Source organism: Musca autumnalis, unplaced genomic scaffold (genome assembly GCF_047663935.1).
Source record: "Musca autumnalis isolate F117 unplaced genomic scaffold, ASM4766393v1 scaffold_1, whole genome shotgun sequence".
Taxonomy (NCBI): Eukaryota; Metazoa; Arthropoda; class Insecta; order Diptera; family Muscidae; genus Musca; species Musca autumnalis.
In genome coordinates this window covers 13176593-13202050 of record NW_027411644.1, presented here as the reverse complement: position 1 = coordinate 13202050, position 25458 = coordinate 13176593, and positions in this window count along the sequence as shown.

The window sequence follows — 25458 nt, the reverse complement described above, 5'->3', positions numbered from 1 at the left end:
CCAAATTCCGTTACACATTTCAAATTTCAGCGAAATTAGACGTATATAGCATCTTTGGTGCAGCAAATGCGGAAAATCGGCCGAAAATATATATGGGTGCTATATACAAATCTGCACCGATTTCAATATAATACGGCACATTAATGTCTAGACCAAATTCCGTTACATATTTCAAATTTCAGCGAAATTGGACATATATAGCGTGCTTGGTGCATAAAAAACAGGAAATCGGCGAAAATATATATGGGAGCTATATTCAAATCTGAACCGATCTCTATATAATTTAGCACGTTTATTTCTAGAACAAATTCCGTCAGACCCTCCAAATTTCAGCGAAATTGGACATATATAGCGTGTTTGGTGCATAAAATAAGAAAATCGGCCGAAAATATATGTGTATGGGAGCTATATCAAAATCTGAACCAATCTCAATATAATCTAGCACATTTATTTCTAGAACAAATTCCGTGAGAAATTCAAAATTTCAGCGAAATTGGGCATATATAGGTGCTTGGTGCATAAAATAAGGAAGTCGGCCGAAAATATATGTGTATGGGAGCTATATCCAAATCTGAACCGATTTTGATATAATTTGGCACGTTTATTTCCAGACCAAGTTCCGTCATACATTCCAAATTTCATCGAAATTGGACATAAATATCATGTTTGGGACATAAAATAAAGAAATCGGCCGAAAATATATGTATGTGGGAGCTATATCCAAATCTGAACCGATTTGAATATAATTTGGTAAATTTATTTCTACATCAAATTCCGTCACGCATACAAAATTTGGAGATTGTATCTGTAACAGTTCTAAAGATATTTGCATACAAAATCTAAATTTTTTGGAGGTACCTCCGGTTTTGCTGCTATATCTCCAGATCAACGCGAAATTTCCAAAAATGATTTAGCCTATTTTCATTCCAGGCCAGGTAGCAATGTACCCTAAACATTTCAGTAAGATCTGTTCAGCGGTTTTCGAGTCTATAAGGCACAAACAAACAAACAAAAAGACAAACAAATTTCAATTTTATATATCGTCTGCTCCGTCGGAAAAGGTCGTAAGTCCACTTTTTTTGGAAATCGCGTTTTTGTTACAAGATGATAGTACAAGTCAAAACACGTCGTATGATACAAAGAAAATGGTAGTATGTCGCGTTTTTCTATATGTTTTGCCCTTGTCGGAAAAGGTTGTAAGTCCACAAAACGTACAAATTTGAGTACGAAAAGGTCGTAAGTCCACAGGAAAATGTATACTTTAAAAAAATACTACAGCTAATGTAGTTCATATATAATGTTTAACGTCATCCATGGTTGGGGTACACTGTAAAGAACTAGCCTACACTTTTGGATGATAATCGGATGATATTTGGCGGAGCCTGTGGACCAAACTTTTGAACAAAAATGTGATAATTTCTATATTGCAACGAAAATTTACATTTGAAATCTATTTTCCCCTATAAACGAACTGATTATGAAAGATGGACTTCTGGCCTTTTCATTGATACAAATTGATATGCTGTATGTGTTCAAATACCTCATATATTGAAAAATTAAAAAAAAAAATCCAAAAATTTTACTGTTTTTACTGTCGTATATCTTACTTAACTTTATCAACTGGTCATTTGTGGTTTCTCGAGGGACATTCATAGGACATAGGACATTCACATAACGAGATTAGTGTGTATTCTGAATTCAATAAAGTAATACCTTCTAACGGACGGGTAAGTGCAATGTTTATATTATTAAATGATTCTATAATAATAATTGATTGAAATGTTATTAAACTAAGAAGTCATCATGGTTTTTGCTAACAAAGAGCAGTATGAATTTGGAATGGAATTAGACGATGGTGTCATGGGTCTAGTCGAGTATGGTTTTCACGGTGATTTTGAAAGCTCTGATGATGTCAATACCAAACATCCAAGAAGTAATAGAAACTCTTAATTTCAAAAGACGGACAGACGGTCATGTTTACACTGACTTAGAATTTTACTCTGGTCGGGTCTTATTGCTAAAATAGTTACCCAGGATGGGAGAAACGGAATCGTTCGTAAGTTTTATAAATATAGCGCATTTAAAAAATAGGGCACCGTTTTAACCCGCTCCTCCGAAATTCAACAAAATATATAGCCTACTTCCACCAAGGGACATTCCTGTGTATAATCTGAAAATTACATGGAACTTAGGGTCGGAGATTCAGCAACCGTTGCCTCGCAAATTAATTTTCTGACCGATACTTTCATAACTATTGCAAAAAAGCGTTTTATAAAAAATAGGGCCTGCCCCCGGCCCCTCCGAAATTCAAAAACTATAAAGCCTATTTTCACCTCGGTTGTTCCTTGCATATTCTCTGAAATTTTCAAAAAAAAATCGGTTCAGCCGTTTTTGAGTCTATGCGGAACATACAAACATACACACATTGTCTTTTATATATAAGATTTCACACAAAAGTTTTGGTCCATTAAACCCGCTAATAATTATCTCATCGCCATGTTAAATTGCAAGCTTATTCTTCGTCTTAAACTGAAATCATTCTTAAAATTTCGCTCCGATCGGAATATTACTGCGATCTACAGGACAGCTACAAAGTCGGGTAAAAATTTTGGGTTTGGTCCATTTCACACCTTTCGATCGTAACCAACATCTAATGGGGTCACTTCTGGTCGGAACCCGACCACTCCACAAAATTTCTTGACGATCGGTCCAAATTTGATGCCTGGAGCTTTATTACAATTGTTGATGGATAGACGGACACACATAGCTAGGTCGCTTTATCTCATCGAGATATGAAAAAATGGCAAGAGGAGGGGATCTACGACGAATACTTCGCGATGTTACACGAATATTGGACAAAACAAACTTATAATACCCTTTCCACATTGTTTTGTAAAGTATAAATATTTTATTTCAAAAACGTCCGTAAATTGTAGGAAAAGATCGTAAGTCCCTACAAAAATACAAAACTGTACAAGGAAAACGTCGTAAGTCCAAAGACTTCCAATTATCTCCCAAACGCGATGGAATTTTATCAAACAAAGTACAGGTATTGAAGCGGAATAAATAAACGAAAAATACTGCCTTTACCACCATAATAAAATCTTTAATACAGAAAGCGCTGGAATGTTTTTTCTTCCTCCTGAAAAATTTATTGAGAGGGACTTACGACCTTTTCCGACGGAGCAGACGATATATAGATTAATAAAAATAAAAATTTATCAGTCGGCTTTACCGACAGATATATATCTCAGCATGTGTGAATTGAAACATTCATCTATGGACAATATAGAATCGAATACTGGCTACGCAACCAAAATCCTTTTTCCCAATAATTATGTATTAGGGGGATTTTAGATTTTGTCGTCCCTTTTGGACGTATTAATTTGTCACAAAAATATATTTGCATTAAAGCTCAAAAGTGTTACGGAGGAGGTACCTTAAGAAATGAATCGACGTAGTTCATTTTGGATAGATAGATAGCGCTCCCTCAAGTCATTTCAATTGGTCACCGTATAACTTTGAGGTTTTGGACCACTAAGTCAGGAAGTACCGACTTGCCCACGGAAAACATAATATCGCTGTAAACAGGACCACAAGGAGTATCGTCGGTATAAATTTCCAAAGGATCTGCGAACAGACCCTAAACTGCACCTAAACAAAAATGTTGTCCTTTTTTGGGGAGGTACCCTAAGGAGTGGACCGATATAGTCCATATTCGAACTTTATCGAAGGTTTGCAGAAATATTACGATGTGCAAAATATAGACCAACTCGATTATCGCCTTCAAGAGTTAGCACTATTTAGCAAAAAGTTTTGAACTTTTGTGGGGGAGGCTCATCTTCGAACTTAAAATAAGTTTGGACGCAAGTAAAATAGTATCAGTCGGCTTTGCCGACAGATTTATACCATCAGCCTGTGTGAATTGAAACTTTTATCTAGGAACAAATAAAATGTATTTATGGTCTTTTCAAGGAATGGACCGACATAGTTCATTATGTAAGTGGATCTTATTTTGGGGAGTCGTATCTTTTCGATAGATATCGTGTCCACTAGTCATTTCAGTGGGTAATGGTATAACATTTCGAGCAGTATGCCAGGAAGCACAGAGTTGTCCATGGTAAACATTATATCGCTGTAAACAGGACCACAACGAACGAACAGACCCTACCCACTGCGCTTAGACACATATGTGGAACTTTTGTGGGGAAGGTACCCTTAAGGAGTGGACCGATATGGGCCATTTTAGAAGTTAAATTAAATTTGGATAAAATATTAGGAAATCCAAAGTTTGGACCAAACTGGTGCCCCGTTCATGACACCATACAAAATTAATGATTTATTTTAACATTATTTTTCAATTACAAAATTTCCATCTTCAAACCACTGTATTTGTCAATAAAATACTCTCTCTCTCTTCCTTTGCGTTGTGGCAATGCAAACTATTGATTGTTTTAAGGTTAGGCAATAGCTAGCTATGTTGAGTTTTGTTTTAAAAATGTTACCCGTCCCCCACTCAAGAACAAAATAAAAATCATTTTATTTTTACGACTTTGTAATTTTTCAACGCGAAAAAAAGCCGGAAAAACTTTTCAACTCAATGAAAGTTTGAAAAACAAAAGAAACTTCAACATTTTGGCTAAACTTTTATTTTCCGTTTCAGTGAAACATGGTCAACATTTGAAGGTTAAGGTAAGGTTTCAACCGCTGCAATAATGTTGAAACAATAAACGAATTTTGTGAGTCATGTGACAATATGGAACATAAACTTTGGACAGCAAATTGAACATAAATTGTCAAGTGGGCTATGGAATATTGCCATTAAAAAGAAAAATAAGAAAAATTAGAAAGAAAAACGAAAGTCACTAATGCAAATGGTTTTTAAAATATTGTCATACTTTAGAAACATTTTACATTCTGTCAATTGCCGGCTAATGCAACCACTTAACTCTCTTTAAAATGTCAAATATTCCAAAAAATTTCCAATTTAAATGTCCTCTTAAAACCAGTCATAAAACTATGAAACTCCCAATTCCGAAAATGTTTTCCATAATCATTAAATTGCAAAACGAAAGGAAACATTTAAAATGCCACTAATGCACTTAGTCTCAAATTCGAGATGTTGCTACAACTTCTGTGGTCGCTGTGGCCATAAGAAGTCGAAGAAGAAGAAGGACAGAACACCATCAGCATTAGTAATGATACTGGTGTAGAGCCTATAGCTTTTATCTGCAGTCGCCGCCATGTATAAAGAGGTCGTAGTTGTAAAACATACATTTAGCTGCAACTTGTAGTGGTGACTGTGGCCGCCAATGGGGATTGCCGGTATCATGTGGCAGGCAGCAAAGGTAGCAACTACCTGCCTACATAGCAGATCATAGTAAAAGTCAATGTTATAATAAAATATCCGCAACATGAGTATAACACTCATGGTCGGATAATTTCATTACATTCCATTTAGTTTGGTGTTTGTTACGTATTCTATTTGTTCAGGGGTTTTGGAGAGTTTTAAAGAGCGACAAAAAGAGTGTTGTTACTCAGGAAAATTATATGGTAAGGTTTAAATGTTAGGAAGGTATTCAATTTATAAAATGCCTAGGAAAAGACCTATTAAAGATCCTCAGCTAAAATAGATAATTTATAGGTATTTTTCCAACTTGTTTTTGCAATTTTTCGTGGTTCTTAAGGAGAAAAAAACATAGCAAATTTTGGAGAAAAAAATTTATTAAAAATTAGAAAATATAGTTTTATTATATGCGAGTTTCTGAAACAAAAGACTATTATTTACACCTTAACTTTATTTGAATGATTTAGTAAATTTCCTTAACTTCGTTTTCCTACTTATAAGAATTTCTTTAATTTCAAGTGTTACCAAATATTTTAGTTATAGGGGATGAAAGATACCAAGGAACGGTCCTGATCGGCTTTAACATGGCAAAGCCCAGGATCAATCTTGGTTCCTCTTTCATCTCAAGTGGACACTGACCTCCCCGTGGTGTCACTTGGGGAACTGACTTAAACAACCGTTAAAGGTAGTGTAGTTAAAAACTTAGTAGTTAAAAACGTTCGTTTGGGCCTAAACCTCCCCTAGAAAAAGCAGCCTAATATGAACAAACGAAAGAAAAGAAAAACAAACCCCTCTAAAGTTGACGACCACCGCAAACGTTTTAAGGACCATGATCTGCGAATCTGCACCTGGAATGTTCGGACTCTTTATAGAGAAGGTGCAGTTTACACTTTGGCAGATGTAATTGAAAAGTACAAGGCCGACATTACTGCCATATAAGAAACACTATGGATTGGGAAAGGCGTCACAACAATACCTAAAAGTGACACACTGTATTATAGCTGCCATGGCACAAAGCATGAATTTGGTTGCGGATCGGTAGTTGGTCGGAGTTTAAAAAATTTCTGGTCTCCAGCTTCACCCCAGTGAATGAAAGACTTGCTACAATACGGATAAAAGCAAAATTCTTCAACATTAGCTTTATCTGCGCTCATGCTCCAACCGAAAACAAGGACGAACAGACCAAATATATATTCTAGGAGCGCTTAGATGAAACATATGACCGTTGTCCAAAATTGGAAAGGAGAATATTTTTGGCCCAACAGTAGGGAAATTCCGTCTCCAATGTTGATACATCGAACAATGGAATGAGTCTGATAGACTTCGCAACGCCAAAAAACATGGTAGTTAGCAGTACCAGATTTAAGCATCGCGATATTCATAAGGGCACCTGGTTGTCTCCACATCAAAGAACAAGGATTCAAATTGATCACGTTGTGATGGTGGAAGTCATTCATCGAGCGTGCTGGATGTGCGATCGTTCTGAGAAGCCAACATAGACTCGGACCACCACCCTGTTGCAGCAAAGGTGCGTTCCAGATTAAACGTAGCAAAAAAGGTACGATCAGACACAACTCGGAAATTGGACATCGGTAAGATGCAATCACAACAGATAGCCACAGCATATTCCACTCAACTGGCCCAATTGCTTAATCAAAGCACTCCCCGTCCCGATAACATATAAGCACAATGGCAAATTATTGCCCACTCCACGCAATCAGCCGCAAAATCTTTACTTGGATTCCAGAGACCTCCACCAAGGAGCCCATGGTATGACCAGGTGTGTCGTGCTGGTACTGAAGAAAAAAATGCATCATATAGAGCTACTCTACAATCAGCTGAAAGAGGTTTCGGGAGAAAATGAAAGAGGAGAAACGTATTTTCCGCAGGAAAAAAAAGAGATGGAAAAGCGGGAGTGTGAAAAAATCGAGATGTACAGGAGCCAAAATGAAGTCCGTAAATTCTACCAAAGAGTGAAACCTCAAACTGATGGCTTTGGTACAGGTACATCCTCCTGTAGGGACCAGCAACGTAATTTGGTAACTGATACAGTGAGTGCTAAGGTTATGGAAAGAACACTTTTCCAAACTACTGGTATTCAATAGTACTGAAGACGTCGAGGATACCACAGATTCAATCCCAGAAGATAGTATTGAATGTATACCACCCGGCCAAGATGAGGTGAATACAGCAATAAACCGGCTCAAGGATAATAAAGCAGCAGGAACCGATGGCCTACCAGCCAAGCTGTTCAATACCGGATGCGACACGCTGAATTTGGTATCCCCGCAAAGCTCATACGGCTTTGTAAAATGACTTTAACTGACATTCGATCCTCAGTTAAAATAGGAAATAACCTCTCCGAACTGTTTTATACCAAAAGAGTTTTCAGGCAAGGAGACAGCGTTTCGTGTGATCTCTTCAACATACTGCTGGAAAAGGTCATACGAGAGGCAAACGTTAAGAGAAATGGCACAATCTATACTAATAGTCACATTTTACGTGCTTATGCTGACAATATAGACATCATGGGACGATCAGTAAAAGAAGTAACTGATACCTTTGTGAAGATTGAAGGAGAATCTGCTAAAGTGGGTCTGGCGGTAAACGGCGAGAAGACCAAGTTGATAGACATAGAGCTCGGTGCAACTGTTGAAGTTGGTTCCTATAATATTGAGGTAGTAAAAGACTTCGTCACGCACCGCCGTAAACACAAGAAACAACATCAGTTGTGAAATAAAAAAAAAGAATTATATTGGCTTAAAGATTTTATTTGGCTTACGTAAGCAGTTTAAAAACACTTAGCCGCCTCCAGGACTAGCGCGATAGGAGTTATTTTGTCGCCAGCTGTTCCAGAACATCTTGTAGCGTGTCTTCAACCTCATTGTTGGAATACGAGACATCTCCGCTGTCTCCCCCACAAAGAACAAACAACGCATCTAACACCACATGTCCTTGTTCAGCGTCCCGGGAATGCACCGTTCTTGCAATTTAGGTGCAACGGTCTCCGCAAACAAAGTCATCGGAATTTTAGATTTTATGAGTCGGAGAAACATCATGGTCGATCCACGCGATCCAGGAAACAAACTCACCGTCACCTGTAGCTTGCAACGTTGCGATGGTTAAAACTTTTTGCGGGAAGATCGTACAAGAAGCGAAGAAGAAGGACCTTCCTTATACACCAGTATATTCAGTACAAGCCTATATCCCTTGACCCTAGTGACTGTAATACGTAATTTATGGAGTAATGTGTGGGACTGACGAGAGGTGCTTAATGTGTACTTATCGCCGATGAATAGCTATGATGAACGTTATATACTTTACATTAGTCCGCTTTTGGAGGTCTTCAATGCAATGTTGGTAATTCCTTTTAAATGGTCTTATAATGCTTTGAGAAATTCAGGTGTTGAAGGTGCTTTAAACGGTCTTAAAATCCGTTAAGAAATCCACATAGCGAAGGTCCTTTAAATGGTATTAGAAATCCTTCAGATGGGTCTTAGATTCCCTTAAGAAAACCACGTGTAAAAGGTCCTTCAAATGGTCTTAGAATCCGTTAAGAAATCCACGTATTGAAGGTCCTTTAAATGGTCTTAGAAATTTTTCAGATGGGTCTTAGAATCCCTTAAGAAAACCACGTGCTAAAGGTTCTTCAAATGGTCTTAGAATCCGTTAAGAATATCACGAGTTAAAGGTCCTTTAAATGGTCTTAGAATCCCTTAAGAAAACCACGTGTTAAAGGTCCTTTAAATGGTCTTAGAATCCCTTAAGAAAACCACGTGTTAAAGGTCCTTCTAATGGTCTTAGAATCATTTTAGAAATTAACGGTTTAATAGAATCCTTTAAGAAATTCAAGTGTTAAAGTTCCTTTAAATGGTCTTAGAATCCTTTAAAAAATCCACGTGTTGAAAGTCCTTTAAATGGTCTTAGAATCCTTTAAAAAATCCACGTGTTGAAAGTCCTTCAAATGGTCTTAGAATCCGTTAAGAATATCACGAGTTAAAGGTCCTTTAAATGGTCTTAGAATCCCTTAAGAAAACCACGTGTTAAAGGTCCTTCTAATGGTCTTAGAATCATTTTAGAAATTAACGGTTTAATAGAATCCTTTAAGAAATTCAAGTGTTAAAGTTCCTTTAAATGGTCTTAGAATCCTTTAAAAAATCCACGTGTTGAAAGTCCTTTAAATGGTCTTAGAATCCTTTAAAAAATCCACGTGTTGAAAGTCCTTCAAATGGTCTTAGAATCCGTTAAGAATATCACGAGTTAAAGGTCCTTTAAATGGTCTTAGAATCCCTTAAGAAAACCACGTGTTAAAGGTCCTTCTAATGGTCTTAGAATCATTTTAGAAATTAACGGTTTAATAGAATCCTTTAAGAAATTCAAGTGTTAAAGTTCCTTTAAATGGTCTTAGAATCCTTTAAAAAATCCACGTGTTGAAAGTCCTTTAAATGGTCTTAGAATCCTTTAAAAAATCCACGTGTTGAAAGTCGTTTAAATGGTCTTAGAATCCTTTAAAAAATCCAAGTGTTGGAAGTCCTTTAAATGGTCTTAGACTCCTTTAAAAAATCCACGTGTTGAAAGTCCTTTAAATGGTCTTAGAATCCTTTAAAAAATCCAAGTGTTGGAAGTCCTTTAAATGGTCTTAGAATCCTTTAAAAAATCCACGTGTTGAAAGTCCTTTAAATGGTCTTAGAATCCTTTAAAAAATCCAAGTGTTGGAAGTCCTTTAAATGGTCTTAGAATCCTTTAAAAAATCCACGTGTTGAAAGTCCTTTAAATGGTCTTAGAATCCTTTAAAAAATCCAAGTGTTGGAAGTCCTTTAAATGGTCTTAGAATCCTTTAAAAAATCCACGTGTTGAAAGTCCTTTAAATGGTCTTAGAATCCTTTAAAAAATCCACGTGTTGAAAGTCCTTTAAATGGTCTTAGAATCCTTTAAAAAATCCACGTGTTGAAAGTCCTTTAAATGGTCTTAGAATCCTTTAAAAAATCCACGTGTTGAAAGTCCTTTAAATGGTCTTACAATCCTTTAAAAAATCCACGTGTTGAAAGTCCTTTAAATGGTCTTAGAATCCTTTAAAAAATCCACGTGTTGAAAGTCCTTTAAATGGTCTTACAATCCTTTAAAAAATCCAAGTGTTGGAAGTCCTTTAAATGGTCTTAGAATCCTTTAAAAAATCCACGTGTTGAAAGTCCTTTAAATGGTCTTAGAATCCTTTAAAAAATCCACGTGTTGAAAGTCCTTTAAATGGTCTTAGAATCCTTTAAAAAATCCACGTGTTGAAAGTCCTTTAAATGGTCTTAGAATCCTTTAAAAAATCCACGTGTTGAAAGTCCTTTAAATGGTCTTAGAATCCTTTAAAAAATCCACGTGTTGAAAGTCCTTTAAATGGTCTTAGAATCCTTTAAAAAATCCACGTGTTGAAAGTCCTTTAAATGGTCTTACAATCCTTTAAAAAATCCAAGTGTTGGAAGTCCTTTAAATGGTCTTAGAATCCTTTAAAAAATCCACGTGTTGAAAGTCCTTTAAATGGTCTTAGAATCCTTTAAAAAATCCACGTGTTGAAAGTCCTTTAAATGGTCTTAGAATCTTTTAAAAAATCCACGTGTTGAAAGTCCTTTAAATGGTCTTAGAATCCTTTAAAAAATCCACGTGTTGAAAGTCCTTTAAATGGTCTTAGAATCCTTTAAAAAATCCACGTGTTGAAAGTCCTTTAAATGGTCTTAGAATCTTTTAAAAAATCCACGTGTTGAAAGTCCTTTAAATGGTCTTAGAATCCTTTAAAAAATCCACGTGTTGAAAGTCCTTTAAATGGTCTTAGAATCCTTTAAAAAATCCACGTGTTGAAAGTCCTTTAAATGGTCTTAGAATCCTTTAAAAAATCCAAGTGTTGGAAGTCCTTTAAATGGTCTTAGAATCCTTTAAAAAATCCACGTGTTGAAAGCCCTTTAAATGGTCTTAGAATCCTTTAAAAAATCCAAGTGTTGGAAGTCCTTTAAATGGTCTTAGAATCCTTTAAAAAATCCACGTGTTGAAAGTCCTTTAAATGGTCTTAGAATCCTTTAAAAAATCCACGTGTTGAAAGTCCTTTAAATGGTCTTAGAATCCTTTAAAAAATCCACGTGTTGAAAGTCCTTTAAATGGTCTTAGAATGCCTTTAAAAAATCCACGTGTTGAAAGTCCTTTAAATGGTCTTAGAATCCTTTAAAAAATCCACGTGTTGAAAGTCCTTTAAATGGTCTTAGAATCCTTTAAAAAATCCAAGTGTTGGAAGTCCTTTAAATGGTCTTAGAATCCTTTAAAAAATCCACGTGTTGAAAGTCCTTTAAATGGTCTTAGAATCCTTTAAAAAATCCAAGTGTTGGAAGTCCTTTAAATGGTCTTAGAATCCTTTAAAAAATCCACGTGTTGAAAGTCCTTTAAATGGTCTTAGAATCCTTTAAAAAATCCAAGTGTTGGAAGTCCTTTAAATGGTCTTAGAATCCTTTAAAAAATCCACGTGTTGAAAGTCCTTTAAATGGTCTTAGAATCCTTTAAAAAATCCAAGTGTTGGAAGTCCTTTAAATGGTCTTAGAATCCTTTAAAAATCCACGTGTTGAAAGTCCTTTAAATGGTCTTAGAATCCTTTAAAAAATCCACGTGTTGAAAGTCCTTTAAATGGTCTTAGAATCTTTTAAAAAATCCACGTGTTGAAAGTCCTTTAAATGGTCTTAGAATCCTTTAAAAAATCCACGTGTTGAAAGTCCTTTAAATGGTCTTAGAATCCTTTAAAAAATCCACGTGTTGAAAGTCCTTTAAATGGTCTTAGAATCCTTTAAAAAATCCAAGTGTTGGAAGTCCTTTAAATGGTCTTAGAATCCTTTAAAAAATCCACGTGTTGAAAGTCCTTTAAATGGTCTTAGAATCCTTTAAAAAATCCAAGTGTTGGAAGTCCTTTAAATGGTCTTAGAATCCTTTAAAAAATCCACGTGTTGAAAGTCCTTTAAATGGTCTTAGAATCCTTTAAAAAATCCACGTGTTGAAAGTCCTTTAAATGGTCTTAGAATCCCTTAAAAAATCCACGTGTTGAAAGTCCTTTAAATGGTCTTAGAATCCTTTAAAAAATCCACGTGTTGAAAGTCCTTTAAATGGTCTTAGAATCTTTTAAAAAATCCACGTGTTGAAAGTCCTTTAAATGGTCTTAGAATCCTTTAAAAATCCACGTGTTGAAAGTCCTTTAAATGGTCTTAGAATCTTTTAAAAAATCCACGTGTTGAAAGTCCTTTAAATGGTCTTAGAATCCTTTAAAAAATCCACGTGTTGAAAGTCCTTTAAATGGTCTTAGAATCCTTTAAAAAATCCACGTGTTGAAAGTCCTTTAAATGGTCTTAGAATCTTTTAAAAAATCCACGTGTTGAAAGTCCTTTAAATGGTCTTAGAATCCTTTAAAAAATCCACGTGTTGAAAGTCCTTTAAATGGTCTTAGAATCCTTTAAAAAATCCACGTGTTGAAAGTCCTTTAAATGGTCTTAGAATCCTTTAAAAAATCCACGTGTTGAAAGTCCTTTAAATGGTCTTAGAATCCTTTAAAAAATCCACGTGTTGAAAGTCCTTTAAATGGTCTTAGAATCCTTTAAAAATCCACGTGTTGAAAGTCCTTTAAATGGTCTTAGAATCTTTTAAAAAATCCACGTGTTGAAAGTCCTTTAAATGGTCTTAGAATCCTTTAAAAAATCCACGTGTTGAAAGTCCTTTAAATGGTCTTAGAATCCTTTAAAAAATCCAAGTGTTGGAAGTCCTTTAAATGGTCTTAGAATCCTTTAAAAAATCCACGTGTTGAAAGTCCTTTAAATGGTCTTAGAATCCTTTAAAAAATCCAAGTGTTGGAAGTCCTTTAAATGGTCTTAGAATCCTTTAAAAAATCCACGTGTTGAAAGTCCTTTAAATGGTCTTAGAATCCTTTAAAAAATCCACGTGTTGAAAGTCCTTTAAATGGTCTTAGAATCCTTTAAAAAATCCACGTGTTGAAAGTCCTTTAAATGGTCTTAGAATCCTTTAAAAAATCCACGTGTTGAAAGTCCTTTAAATGGTCTTAGAATCCTTTAAAAAATCCACGTGTTGAAAGTCCTTTAAATGGTCTTAGAATCTTTTAAAAAATCCACGTGTTGAAAGTCCTTTAAATGGTCTTAGAATCCTTTAAAAAATCCACGTGTTGAAAGTCCTTTAAATGGTCTTAGAATCCTTTAAAAAATCCACGTGTTGAAAGTCCTTTAAATGGTCTTAGAATCCTTTAAAAAATCCACGTGTTGAAAGTCCTTTAAATGGTCTTAGAATCCTTTAAAAAATCCACGTGTTGAAAGTCCTTTAAATGGTCTTAGAATCCTTTAAAAAATCCACGTGTTGAAAGTCCTTTAAATGGTCTTAGAATCCTTTAAAAAATCCACGTGTTGAAAGTCCTTTAAATGGTCTTAGAATCCTTTAAAAAATCCACGTGTTGAAAGTCCTTTAAATGGTCTTAGAATCCTTTAAAAAATCCACGTGTTGAAAGTCCTTTAAATGGTCTTAGAATCTTTTAAAAAATCCACGTGTTGAAAGTCCTTTAAATGGTCTTAGAATCCTTTAAAAAATCCACGTGTTGAAAGTCCTTTAAATGGTCTTAGAATCCTTTAAAAAATCCACGTGTTGAAAGTCCTTTAAATGGTCTTAGAATCCTTTAAAAAATCCACGTGTTGAAAGTCCTTTAAATGGTCTTAGAATCCTTTAAAAAATCCACGTGTTGAAAGTCCTTTAAATGGTCTTAGAATCCTTTAAAAAATCCACGTGTTGAAAGTCCTTTAAATGGTCTTAGAATCCTTTAAAAAATCCACGTGTTGAAAGTCCTTTAAATGGTCTTAGAATCTTTTAAAAAATCCACGTGTTGAAAGTCCTTTAAATGGTCTTAGAATCCTTTAAAAAATCCACGTGTTGAAAGTCCTTTAAATGGTCTTAGAATCCTTTAAAAAATCCACGTGTTGAAAGTCCTTTAAATGGTCTTAGAATCCTTTAAAAAATCCACGTGTTGAAAGTCCTTTAAATGGTCTTAGAATCCTTTAAAAAATCCAAGTGTTGGAAGTCCTTTAAATGGTCTTAGAATCCTTTAAAAAATCCACGTGTTGAAAGTCCTTTAAATGGTCTTAGAATCCTTTAAAAAATCCAAGTGTTGGAAGTCCTTTAAATGGTCTTAGAATCCTTTAAAAAATCCACGTGTTGAAAGTCCTTTAAATGGTCTTAGAATCCTTTAAAAAATCCACGTGTTGAAAGTCCTTTAAATGGTCTTAGAATCCTTTAAAAAATCCACGTGTTGAAAGTCCTTTAAATGGTCTTAGAATCCTTTAAAAAATCCAAGTGTTGGAAGTCCTTTAAATGGTCTTAGAATCCTTTAAAAAATCCACGTGTTGAAAGTCCTTTAAATGGTCTTAGAATCCTTTAAAAAATCCAAGTGTTGGAAGTCCTTTAAATGGTCTTAGAATCCTTTAAAAAATCCACGTGTTGAAAGTCCTTTAAATGGTCTTAGAATCCTTTAAAAAATCCAAGTGTTGGAAGTCCTTTAAATGGTCTTAGAATCCTTTAAAAAATCCACGTGTTGAAAGTCCTTTAAATGGTCTTAGAATCCTTTAAAAAATCCAAGTGTTGGAAGTCCTTTAAATGGTCTTAGAATCCTTTAAAAAATCCACGTGTTGAAAGTCCTTTAAATGGTCTTAGAATCCTTTAAAAAATCCAAGTGTTGGAAGTCCTTTAAATGGTCTTAGAATCCTTTAAAAAATCCACGTGTTGAAAGTCCTTTAAATGGTCTTAGAATCCTTTAAAAAATCCACGTGTTGAAAGTCCTTTAAATGGTCTTAGAATCCTTTAAAAAATCCACGTGTTGAAAGTCCTTTAAATGGTCTTAGAATCCTTTAAAAAATCCACGTGTTGAAAGTCCTTTAAATGGTCTTAGAATCCTTTAAAAAATCCACGTGTTGAAAGTCCTTTAAATGGTCTTAGAATCCTTTAAAAAATCCACGTGTTGAAAGTCCTTTAAATGGTCTTAGAATCCTTTAAAAAATCCACGTGTTGAAAGTCCTTTAAATGGTCTTAGAATCCTTTAAAAAATCCACGTGTTGAAAGTCCTTTAAATGGTCTTAGAACCCTTAAAAAAATCCACGTGTTGAAAGTCCTTTAAATGGTCTTAGAATCCTTTAAAAAATCCACGTGTTGAAAGTCCTTTAAATGGTCTTAGAATCCTTTAAAAAATCCACGTGTTGAAAGTCCTTTAAATGGTCTTAGAATCCTTTAAAAAATCCACGTGTTGAAAGTCCTTTAAATGGTCTTAGAATCCTTTAAAAAATCCACGTGTTGAAAGTCCTTTAAATGGTCTTAGAACCCTTAAAAAAATCCACGTGTTGAAAGTCCTTTAAATGGTCTTAGAATCCTTTAAAAAATCCACGTGTTGAAAGTCCTTTAAATGGTCTTAGAATCCTTTAAAAAATCCACGTGTTGAAAGTCCTTTAAATGGTCTTAGAATCCTTTAAAAAATCCACGTGTTGAAAGTCCTTTAAATGTTCTTAGAGTCCTTTAAGAAATCTACGTGTTAAAGTTGTTCAACTGGTCTTAGAATCCTTTAAAAAATCCACGTGTTGAAAGTCCTTTAAATGTTCTTAGAGTCCTTTAAGAAATCTACGTGTTAAAGTTGTTCAACTGGTCTTAGAATCCTTTAAAAAATCCACGTGTTAAATGGCCTTCAAATGGTCTAGAAATCTTAAAGAAATCCATGTGTTAAAGGTCCTTCAAATGGTCGTGGAATGAAGTGCTGAAGGTCCTTTAAAAGATCTTAGAATCCTTTAAAACATCCACGTGTTAAATGCCCTTCAAATGGTCTAGAAATCTTTAAGAAATCCATGTGTTAAAGGTCCTTCAAATGGTCGTGGAATGAAGTGCTGAAGGTCCTTTAAAAGATCTTAGAATCCTTTAAAACATCCACGTGTTAAAGGTCCTTCAAATGCTCGTAGAATTTTTTAAGAAATCCAATAGCTGAAGGTCCCTTGAATGGTCTAGGAATCCTTTAAGAAATCCACGTCTTGAAGGTCCTTTAAATGGTCTTAGAATACTTTAAAAAATCTACGTGTTGAAGTTCCTTTAAATCGTCTTAGAATCCTTTAAAATAATCCACGTGGTAAAGGTCCTTTAAAAGGTATTAGAATCCTTAAAAAATCCACCTGTTGAAGGTCCTTTAAATGGTGTTAGAATTCTTTAAGAAATCCACGTGTTGAAGGTTGTACAAATGGTCTTAGAATCCATTAGACAATCTACGTGTTAAAGGTCCTTTATTGGCCTTACAATCCTTTAAGAAATCAATGTGTTGAATGTCCTTTAAATGGTCAAAGAATCCTTTAAGCGAACCACGTGTTGACTGTCCTTTAAATGTTTTTAAAATCCTTTAAAAATCCACATGTTGAAGGACCTTTAAATGGTCTTAGAATCCATTAAACAATCTACGTGTTAAAGGTCCTTTAAATGGTCTTAGAATCCATTAGGCAATCTACGTGTTAAAGGTCCTTTATTGGCCTTACAATCCTTTAAGAAATCAATGTGTTAAATGTCCTTTAAATGGTCTAATATTCCTTTAAGAAAATCACGTGTTGAAGGTCCTTTAAATGGTCTTAGAATCCTTCACGAAATTGAGGTGTTAAAGGTATTTTAAATGGTCTTCGAATCCTTTAAGAAATCCACGTGTTAAAGGTCCTTTAAATGGTCTTAGATTAGAAACCTTCCTTTAAATGGTCCTAGTATCCTTTGAAAATCCACGTGTTGAATGGTCTTAGAATCCTTTAAGAAATCCACGTTTGGACAGCCTTTTAAATGATCTTAGAATCCTTTAAGCAATCCATGTTTGGAAAGCCTTTTAAGTGATCTTAGAATCCTTTAAGAATCCACGTTAAATGATCTTAAAATCCTTTGAAATGATTTAGAATTCTTTAAGAAATCCACGTTTGACAGCCTTTTAAATGATCTTGGAATTCCTAAGAAATCCTCGTTTGGAAATCCTTTTTAATGATTTTATAACCCTTTAAGAAATCCTCGTTTCGAAATCCTTTTACATGATTTTATAATCCTTTAAGAAATCCTCGTTTGGAAATCCTTTTAAATGATTTTGTGATCCTTTAAGAAATCCACGTTTGGAAATCCTTTTAAATGATCTTAGAATCCTTTAAGAAATCCACATTTGGAAAGCCTTTGAAATGATTTTAGAATCCCTTAAGAAATCCATGTTTGGGACGTTTTTTACAGGGTCTTTGGTTCTTGGTAGTCTTTAAAAAATAATTTTTTGACTGCTTGTCGGGTATGTTCTGAGACACACTTCACCTCTCACTTCACGCCTCAAGCATTTTGTTCACCACATTTACTCCTATTTTTGCGAATTTCTTGGGGCTAAAATTCAATAGGGTATTTTAAACGAAGAGTACACCCTAGTCCGTCCATAAAATACCCGAAAAATATGCGTAAATGGGGTGAATACACTGCTTGAGGCGTGAAGGGAGAGGTGAAGTGTGTCTCAGAACATACCCGAATATTGTTATAAGTGATCGTAAAAAACTTCCCTCCTATGGGAAATCCTGTTCCTATTTTTGACATCCTCTGTATTAGAAAAATAAACCAAACCCATACTCATGCAGATAATACTTATATTGCCACTGATATTTCCTTGTTGAAAGCTTTTATATAAGGCTGACTGACACATTATCCTCTGACATTTGTGTGCGGCTGGTTGAGAGTATGTAAGTTCATATTTTTTATTATAACATCTTAAGGAGTTTTAGCCATTTTTTCTTTCCTTTTCTTACACATGTTTTTAATTTGTTCCTCTCTGTCGCTGTGCTGCACTATGAAGGATTTTTAAATTAACATAAATTTCAAAGACTATGTAAAAGTAGTTTAGAAAAGAATTGCAATTGCGGAAAAACAACCATAAGATACAAAAGAATGGTAGAAAAAGAAAGAAGAAGAACAACTAAAGACATTTTCAAGAGAAAAACAAGTGGAATTTATTCGTTCCAGTTATTGCAGCTCCTCTGTTGCTATTGTTGCTGCAGCATCGGCACCAGCCGTTGCATTTTGCACTTTCTTCCATTTGCCTGTGTCGTGTCATGGATGTGCATGTGTCAAAGCAGGCATCAGCTACTTTCTAAGAATGTGACATCAAAAAGTTTTCACTTCATTTTCTGACTCAAAGTTTTCTGTTTTTTTTTTCTTTTTTGTTGCAATAATTTTTTAGGCTTTGGTAAATAAGTTTCTTGTTTTCTTCTGCGAATGTGTAAAATTTAATGTTGCAGAACTTATTTTTCGTAAGAAAAAAATAATAAAATAAAAACAAGTCTGTAAATAGCTCAGAACTTTGAAAATACTCTACAATAGGTTAGGGAACTTTAGCAGAAAACAATATAAAAATGTACGAATAAGTTACTGATTCTACATACAGAAGATTGCAGAAGGTTTTTACAAAAGAAACAAAAAACACATGAAAGAAGAAAGAAAAAAACACATAGAACAATTTTCCATTTAAAAATGCCTTTAACAGTTTTCTGGACAGACGTTTAGAGTATCAAGATTTATTATTACAAATTACATGTCATTGATAAACATCCGCTTCTAGTTTGTTGCGCATATAATTATCTACAATTACGTACCATATGTAGGGTATTTATTTATTACAACAACTGATAAATTTCTCAACAATTCTGTTTTTTCAGTTTGTTTAAATTTATTTTCCTTAATTTCCTAAGATGCTTAACGAATGCTCTTTCTCTCTCTCTCTTCCACACTAATGTTCCGCATAAGAAACTTACAAGGACATGCGGGGAACGGGGAACAAGGGAAAATATGTCACAAACAGTTGTACATCTTGTTTTCACTCTAATTTAAGTGATTATCATAATTTAACATGATTCTGCATGTCGTATGATTCTAAATGTCGTGTAGTTTTGTCGAATGACATTAAACCAGTCTCAAATACAAAGTGAACTAGGAGTCATATCAACAAAGCACCAACCATCACACCAACCAACCAACCATCCACCCAACCAAACAGACAAACATCATAAATTTGTAACTAATGAACCCTATACCTGTAAAAGAAAGGAAGATAGAAAAATAGTTGAGTGAGAGAAGGGCCACCATAAAGGGTGTTCGCTTAAATGGATATGGCCGTTGTTGTTTGGCTAAGGGTATTCCGGTAAATGTAAATGTCACATGATTATCTAATCTCTAGGCTAAAAAGCTAGGCTAAAGCACGACAAATCGACGTATTTCTCTCTTAAGGAAAATTACAACAAAATGTAACAAGACTACTATTACCAGAGAAGGTTCTTTTGGGATTTTTTTTGTTAAAGTCATATTAAGCGATAACCTAGGGAAAAGAGGAAAAAGTCTTCTATAGATATTCTATAGATAGAAGACCCTTTTCTAAACTTCTATGCGTCTTCCATAAAAGAAATTCTGCAGGTCTTTTATAGATAGGAGACCTTCAAAAGGACTTCTATCTACATGTAGAAGACATTATATAGAAGATTGATGGATATTCTCATAGAAGTTCGATAGATCTTCTAATAGAATATCGACGGATCTTCTTTCTCGTAATAGAGGGATGGATTTTATCACAGACGATCGATGGATTTTTCAATAGAAGATCGATAGATATTTTAATAGAGTATCGATCATCTATAGATGTAAGACCCTCTAAGATCTTTTTATAGAATATCGATAGATTTTTCCTAAAGAAGATCGGCGGATCTTCGCATAGAAGCTCGATGTATCATCACTCATAAAAGATCTATGGACCTTCTCGAAGAAGATCGGTGGATCTTCTCATATGTAGAAGAACCGTGGATCTTATAATATTAAGTTCATGGATATTTATGGATCGATGAATCTTATAATAGAAAGCTTATGCTTTTTTTCATTAAATATCTTCGGAAAGTGGATTTTCTCTTAGAATATCGATGGATTGTCTTAAAGATCAGTAGATCTTCGCATAGAATATCTATGGATTTTCTTAAATAAGATCGGTGGATCTTCGCATAAAAGTTCGATGGATCTTCTCTTATAAAAGATCTATAGATTTTCTCATAGAAGATCGATGGACGTAGGGGATGGAAGATACCAAGGAACGGTCCTGATCGGCTTTAACATGGCAAAACCCAGGATTTATCTTGGTCCCTCTTTCATATCAAGTGAACACTGACCTCCCCGTGGTGTCACCTGGGGAACTGCCTTTAACACTCGTTAAAGGTAGTGAGCTAACATGTGCCGCGCGTCCAGCCATAAGAACGTTAAAAACTTGGGTTTGGGCCTAACCCTCCCCTAGAAAAAAGCAGCCTACTATGAACAAACGAAAGAAAAGAAAAACAAACCCCTCTAACTTTGACAACCCCCGCAAACGGTTTAAGGACCATGATCTGCGAATCTGCACCTGGAATGTTCGCACTCTTTATAGAGAAGGTGCAGTCTTCGCATTGCCAGACGTACTTGAAAAATACAAGGCCGATATTACTGCCATACAGGAAATACGTTGGATTGGGAAAGGCGTCACAACAACACCTAAAGGTGACGCACTGTATTATAGCTGGTATCCAGCTTTACCCCAGTGAATAAAAGTCTTGCTGCAATTCGAATAAAAGCTAAATTTGCGCTCATGCTCCCACTGAAGAAAAGGACGAACAGACCAAAGATATATTTTACGAGCGCTTAGAAAAAACATATGACCGTTGCCCTGCCCATGACATTAAAATCATTCTAGGCGATTTTAATGCCAAAATTGGAAAGGAGAATATCTTTGGCCCAACAGTCGGGAAATTCAGTCTCCACAGTGAAACATCTGACAATGGTATGAGGCTGATAGACTTTGCAGCTGCAAAAAACATGGTAGTTAGCAGTACCAGATTTAAGCATCTCGATATTCATAAGGGCACCTGGCTGTCCCCAGATCAAAGAACAAGTAATCAAATTGATCATGTTGTGATAGATGGAAGACATTCATCCAGCGTGTTGGATGTACGATCGTTTCGAGGCGCAAACATTGATTCGGACCACTATCTTGTTGCAGCAAAGGTACGTACCCGTCTAAACGTTGCAAATAAAGCACGAACAGACACAACGCGGAAGTTGGACATCGATAGGCTGCAAACACAACAGATAGCCACAGCATATTCCACTCAACTAGCCCAATTGCTTAACGCGAGCGCTCCTTGTCCCGATAACATAACAACACAATGGCAAAATATTGCCCACTCCATGCAAACAGCCGCAAAATCCATACTTGGATTCCAGAGACCTCCACAAAGGGATTCATGGTATGACCAGGAGTGTCTATATAGGGGCATAAGTCTTCTCCCTACTGCCCATAAGATAGTGTCAGGAATATTGTGCGAACGACTAAAGCCAATGGTCAACGAAATAATTGGACCATACCAATGTGGCTTTAGACCTGGCAAGTCCACCATTGACCAGATATTTACCTTGCGGCAAATCCTAGAAAAGACCCAAGAGATGCAGATCGAAACATTTCACCTTTTTGTCGATTATTCGACAGTCCCCTCCGATCAAAGGTATTCCATGCAATGTTTGAATTTGGTATCCCCGCAAAGCTCATCCGGCTTTGTAAGATGACTTTAACTGATACTAGGTCCTCAGTTAAAATTGGAAAGAACCTCTCCGAAGAATTTTGTACCAAAAGAGGTTTCAGACAAGGAGACAGCCTTTCGTGTGACCTATTCAACATTTTGCTGGAAAAGGTAATACGAGATGCAAATGTCAAAAGAAATGGCACAATTTACACCAATAGCCACATGTTACTTGCCTATGCTGATGACATAGACATCATGGGACGATTAGTAAAGGAAGTAACTGATACCTTTTGAAAGGTCGAAGCAGAATCTGCGAAAGTGGGTCTGGCGGTAAACGGCGAAAAGACCAAATTGATGGTGTCGACGCGCAAAGCGTCCATAGAGCTCGGGCCAACTGTGGAAGTTGGTACCTACAATTTTGAGGTAGTTAAAGACTTCGTCTACCTCGGCACTGCCATAAACACAACAAACAACATCAGTTGTGAAATAAGAAGAAGAATTGTATTGGCCAACAGATGGTACTATGGTCTAAGTAAGCAATTTAAAAACAAAGCCACATCTCGTCAAACAAAAATAACACTATAGAAAACTACCCGTGCTAATGTATGGCTCCGAAGCATGGGTACTTGTGCAAGCAGATAAGGCAGTGCTTGGTGTGTTTGAGAGGAAAATCTTCGAAAGATCTACGGGCCGATTTGCGTTGACGGTGAATATCGACGTCGTATGAATCACGAGCTATATCAGATATACAAAGACATGAATATAGTTAAACGTATCGAGATGCAACGACTGCGTTGGCTAGGCCATATCATGAGAATGAGCGATGATGAACACGCTAAAAAGGTGTATGAATACATGCCACATGGCGGTGCACGTAGAATCGGCAGGCCTAAGCTTCGATGGAGCATACAAGTGGATGAAGAAATGAAAGGCGCGGTATTCCAAAAAGTCAAGCAAAAAACAGAGAGGAATGGAGATCTTTTCTTAGTTAGGTCTATGGAACAAATGTTCTGTAATGGGCCAACTAAGTAAGTAAGATCGATGGATTTTCTCAACGAAGATCGTTGCATTTTCTCATTGTAAATTGATGGATCATCTCAACGAAGATGGGTAATCTGCTCATAGAAGATCATTGGATCTTCTCATAGTAGATCAGTGGATCTTCTTATAGAAGATAGACGAAAATCCTCGCAAATGACCGATGGATCTTCTCATAGAAAATTGATTGATTTCCTCATAGAAAATCAATGAAACTTTTCATATAAGATCGGGGGCTCTCATCGAAGATGATCGATGGATCTTCTCATAGAAAATCAGTGGATCTTCTCATAGAAGATCGTTGTAACTCCTTGTTGAAAATTAATGGATCTTCGTATGGAAGATTGATGGTTCTTCCCGTATAATATCAAAGGATCTTCTCGTATAAGATCATAGAAGATCAATGGATCTTCTCATCGAAAAGTGATGAATCTTCTTATAGAAGATTGACGAAAATCCTCATAGAAGACCCATGGATCTTCCCTAATAAGATTAGTCGATGTTCTTGTAGAAGATCAATGGATTTTCTCAAAGAAGATCGATAGATCTTCTTATAGAAAATCGATTGATTTCCTCATAGAAAATCAATAAAAATTTTGATAGATGATCGGAGGCACCCATCGAAGAATATCGATGGATCTTCTCATAGAAAATCGGTGGATCTTCTTATAGAAGGTCGTTGCCTCTTCTCATAGATGATCGTTGTATCTTCTTGTTGAAAATTTATGGATTTTCTCATAGAAGATTGATGGTTCTCCCCATATAATATCAATGGATCTTCTCGTATACGATTGATGGATCTTTTCATAGAAGATCGATGCATTTTGTCATTGAAATTTTTCATCGAAAATTTGTGGATATTCTCATAAAAGTATAATTCTTTCTAAAGGTTTTTTTGTAGATGAAGACCCTCTATAATTCTTCCATAGGTCTTCTATAGAAGAACACCTTCTATAGTTCTTCTTTAGAAGACCGTCCAAAAGGTATTATACAAGTTGATTGATTGATAAGTTTCCTCCAAAGAAGGCGGACCTTCGTTCTGCAAGTACTCTCACCCTGCATCCATACCAAATTACGCCACTGTACCATTACCCTATTGTTGCACAAGTGAATTTTGTTACAAATACTTAGCCATTATAAATTAAAGTATACAAGTGTATGTGTGTTTGTATGGAACATGTATGTATACATATGTGGTAGAAAGGAACTTGAACTATGGTTGGAAACCAAAAGATGGGGAGAGAGAGCGAGTTAAAGAGGTAAATTTGCATAATTTCTGGGACAAGTGCCAAATTGTAATGTAGTTTTGTGTTTTTTTTTTTTTTGTTCTTTCTCCAGATACAAGTGCACCGTAAAATAATTTCTATGGTTTTTATATTCAGTTACAGCTATGGAGCAGCTACCGCAGATAGAAAGGAATGTTCTATTCAGTTGATGGTTAGGTTTTAGAGAGAAAAAAAGACGGATAGGAATACTTAAACTTTTACCTAACTTTATGTTTCCAAAGGAACACGTTTTGAATACGAAAACCCACATTTTATTGAACTTTATTAAGCAGCGTCTTAAAGCATTATGGCTTTTATGGTCCTGATACAATCCAAAAGTTTTGTGATATTTGATTTTATTCTTAATTGAGTGATTATTGTTGCTAGTTACAAATTAAATTCAGAACGATTTGTGTTCATCATTCCCTGATACTTTTTAAAATCATAACAAGAATTCAAGAATTATAATTTTTCCATATTTAAGGTCCCCTTAAATTCATTTCGAATTCCTATGAAATTTAATCTTTTTATATGGCTATTTTATTCGACCACTATTCATATGTCTGAAAATTGTATTGTTTGTTGTTGGCTAGTTTAGACTGTTGTTTGTGTTGTTTTAGTAGGAGGCGAGTGAGTTTGACATGGCCAGCCGTCATGCTTAAATGTTTCCCCAATGAGCAGAGTCACATGTCTTGTGCTGTGTAATTAACCCACTCGAATAACAGTTGCAAAGCAAAATAAAAAACAAATAAATTTTTATTCATGGGAATCTTTAAAATCATGAACTAAACTATTTAAAATTAAAGATAATAAAATAAAACAAAAATAAATTAAATAAAAATCGAATATGGGGTTGTAAAGAATTATTTTTATGTGTAGTGATTTTGGAATCAATAATTTTCACGCAATATTCAAAATAAGAAAAAATAAAGCAATAAGGAAAGAGCTAGTAATGCTTTACCAAAAGGAAAAGGCTGCATAGAAAGTTCAGGTAGAAGATGATATCTCAAAACTTGGCTACCTTGGTGGCTCCTTGTATAGGACTTTGTTCAATAAAACGCCTGTTAGATTATACACTAATAACACGTTAAGTGCATTATCTCGATTTATTTGACGTATATTGTATGAAAATGACAACTTAAATCGACTGGATTTGCTAAATCCACCATAGTATAAACCACGGTAAAAACATGAA